The 3726-nt window shown below is 40.3% G+C and overlaps 1 pseudogene; it reads left to right on the plus strand.

Annotated features, from left to right (window-relative positions):
• The first annotated feature begins 718 nt into the window (after positions 1 to 718).
• On the plus strand, positions 719 to 1297 carry LOC110595499 (annotated as a pseudogene).
• The last annotated feature ends 2429 nt before the right edge of the window (positions 1298 to 3726 follow it).

Consider the following 3726-nt stretch of genomic DNA (forward strand, 5'->3'; position numbering starts at 1 on the left):
TTAGTAATTTATAAAGAGTCTTAACAAATTTGCCTCCTTGTAATTGGAAACAAGTAGGAACAGGTCGTTTCATATCTACGCAGTCTGTTTACTCTAAAAGGTTTTTGTATCAGACCATTTCAAAGTCACTGTTGGAAAGTCCTGAACTAAACCTCATTGGTTCGCACCCCTCAGGTCACAGGCACACCGGCACAGGAAGTCCTCCGTAAGCAGAGTCTGAAGTGGCGGGAAGCTGCAGGCCGTGCTGAGGATGCTCAAGCTCAGAAGAAGCCATCATGGTCCCAGGGATGCCTGGCGTCGCTGTTTATGGTTTTATCTTTGTTTCAGAATTTTCCTTTGAGGAATGGAGCGCACAGGTAAAATTCTGGGTATTATTTTTTGTTTGTTTCAGAATTTTCCTGTGAAGAACGCAGGGTGCAGGGTTTAAAGGCAAAATTCTGGGTTTCAAGGAACACAAGAAAATGGATAATAATCTATACCTTTAGACACCCCATTGGGATAGATTTGAAAGAATTGGAAAAAAATTAGAATTACATGGTTTAAAATGAAAATGAAAATTAATACATTATTGAAACCCAATTTGGACTCAATACAAGTTAGCAGATAATGAAGTTTGGAAAAGAAATGGGACTCTTTGCTTTAATACCATCTGGCGACAGAACTGGAAGTAGCATGTAGATCTTTCTCCTTTTGTGGCCAAGAAGCAGCAGCGGCCAAAATGAAGTTCCATCCCTTTGTGATTTCATACCAAAGCAAGAACTTCAAAAGGCATTTCAATGCACCTTCTCACATTTGCTTGAAGATTATGTCTTCCCCTCTCTCCAAAGAGCTGAGACAGAAGTACAATGTTTGATCCATGCCCATCCGAAAGGATGACAAAATTTAGGTTGTTGTGGGGACACTATAAATGTCAGCAAATTGGCAAAGTAGTCCAGGTTTACAGGAAGAAGTATGTCATCCACATTGAATGGGTGTAGCGGGAAAAGGCTAGTGGCACAACTATCCGTGTGGGCATTCACCCCTGCAAGGCTGTGCAGGGACGCTGAAAAGGTCACCAAATTGGCAAAGTAGTCCAGGTTTATAGGAAGAAATATGCCATCTATGTTGAATGGGTGTAGCGGGAAAAGGCTAATGGCACAACTATTCACATGGGCATTCACCCCAGTAAGGTGGTTATCACTAGGCTAAAACTGAACAAAGACTGCAAAAAAGATCCTTGAACGGAAAGCCAAATCTCCAAGTAGAAAGGGAAAAGGACACATACAAGGAAGAAACCATTGAGAAGATGCAGGAATAGAGTAATCTTATATAAACTTCCATTAAAAACTGCCAAAATTGGAACAGATACCATCTGGCAGTTAGATCCATTTTGTAGTCATGAAGGGAAATGGTCAGAAGTTTCATAGGTAGAGGCATTTTAAAATTTATTTCACTACTTTGCAAACAAGATTATATCCTATGGGATATTAAATACCCAACTTTAGAGGCTTGACTCCGAACTACAAATACCAAATTCCCAATTACAGAAAACTTTTGAGGTTTTAGCAACTGAGACATTGAGGAAAAAGAGAAAGACTCCGGGATGAGCACCAACAAGACAAAAAACAGACATATTGGCAATTGTCATTAGCTGCAAAACTTCAGTCACCCAACAGGGACACCCTGTAAGAGTAGACCTATTAAGGGGGGTGGTATCTGCTGCTATGGATGTGATCAATCTCAGCACTTGAAGCTCAGTTTTCCTCTAACATGCGGATTAGAAGGCCACTGGAAAAACTGGTACAGCCTCTTCCAAAGGGGAGGGTGATCACCTAGCTCAGTAATTGATGGCCACTGACTGATGGGGCTCAAGGACCACGGCCCAGCCTAGTGCTCTGTTTGCCATCACCCCAGAGATTCTGTGGGTATGCATGGATGTGGCTGGGGTCCAAATTAAAATTTTTTTGTTTTTTAGTTGGAGTCTCACTCTGTCACCCAGACTAGAGGGCAGTGGCATGCCTCTCGGTCACTGCAACCTCAACCTGTTGGGCTCTGGCAATCCTTCCACCTCAGTAGTTCCAAGTAGCTGAAACTATAGGTGTGCGATACCATGCCCAGCTAAGTTTTTGATCTATTGTAGAGATGAGGTCTCACCAAGTTGCCTGGGCTGGTCTTGATTCTGCGAGTTCAGGCAATCCACTCGCCTCGGCCTCCCAATGTGCTGGAATTACAGACTGAGTCACCGAGCCCTGCCCCAGATTAATTTTTAATCAATAGTGAGGCTAAGTTTTCAGCTCTAGGTGCTCATGCTGACCCTCTTTTTCCAGACACCTGCTTCCTAGTGGGAATTGGGGGTGTTCCGAAAGTTAGACATTTTACCTATCCTCTAATCAAAGGTTACGAAAAGGTTAATTCAGATTATAAATGTAAAAAGTTATCTATAAAGAGGTTAAGAAAAATAATTTTTGTCTTGCTGGATGAGCACCAGCAAGACAAAAAGCAAAAGCTCACAAAAAGAAACCAGAAAGCAAAGGAAAGATGTAAAGAAAGTTATTGGTATAAAAGTATGTTCTTTTTTTTGAGTTGGAGTCTCACTCTGTCGCCCAGACTGGAGTGCAGTGGCCGCTCCTGGCCACCGCAGCCTCGACCTGCTGGGCTCCGGCGATCCTTCCGCCTCAGCCTTCCGAGTAGCCGGAATTACAGGCGTGCGCTACCATGCCCGGCTGATTTTTTGATTTATTGTAGAGATGAGGTCTTGCTGCCTGTGGGTCTCGAACCCGCAGGCTCAGGCAATCGACTCACCTCAGCCTCCCAAAGGCGTGAGATTACAGGCTGAGCCACCGAGCCCGGCTTAAAGTATGTTTTTTTAAAGGAAGTATATAAGGAAAGATAATTTTGTCTAGGAAAAGATCTTGCATGGTAAATTTTTGTATTACAATAGAGTGAATGGTTTTTGGGAAGAAGGAAAGTAGAACAAAAAATAGAAGGTTCAAGCATGTTGAAAAATGGTATGAGTATGTTGAAGATGGTATGTGGAAAGTTTGTGGAAAGAAATGTGTGAAAGGAATTCTATGAACAATCAAATGTACAATAAGTCAGTTATGTCTATAAATTAACCATGAATATCAATCACTGATGTTAGGCCAAAATGCCACTATGACAAAGTAACAGTCTTTTCTCTTAAAAGTAACAGTAGTAACTACTATGTTAAAATTAATAAAACAGAATGCTTTCATTTTGTCTAGGACTATTGATCCATTGGTTAGATATTTCTGCAAATGTTTTGAGGTATAAAACTTTGTTTCTGTATTTGTTAGTAAATGTATATCTTTGAATTCAAACTGTTAAAGATTTATACCAGATTAATCACATATAGTCAGGTTAGCTAAAATCTCAAAAGTGTCATTCAGTGCAAAATTGCTAGCAACTTTAAAATCTTCTTCCAGAACTCTTATTAAAAAACTTGTGTGCTCATGAGGATTGCTAATCCAACATAAGACTGCTAACAGAACAAGAGTTAATTGCATAAACTGAGTTAATAAAAACCAAATAGCTTTAAGATGTCTTTGTTTAAAGTATTACTAATTATTTTTGTTATATTTTTCAGAGTCAAGAGAAAAACTTTTTTGTCTCCGGGCAATTTGTAGTTTTTTTTTTTCTCCCACAAATGAGTAAAGTATGGTCTTGTAAACAAAAAAAATTTTTTTTGTGTGTTGGAGTCTCACTCTGTTGCTCATGCTGGAGTGC

Source organism: Carlito syrichta, unplaced genomic scaffold (assembly GCF_000164805.1).
Source record: "Carlito syrichta isolate Samal-C Ts95f unplaced genomic scaffold, Tarsius_syrichta-2.0.1 Scaffold302382, whole genome shotgun sequence".
Lineage (NCBI taxonomy): Eukaryota > Metazoa > Chordata > Mammalia > Primates > Tarsiidae > Carlito > Carlito syrichta.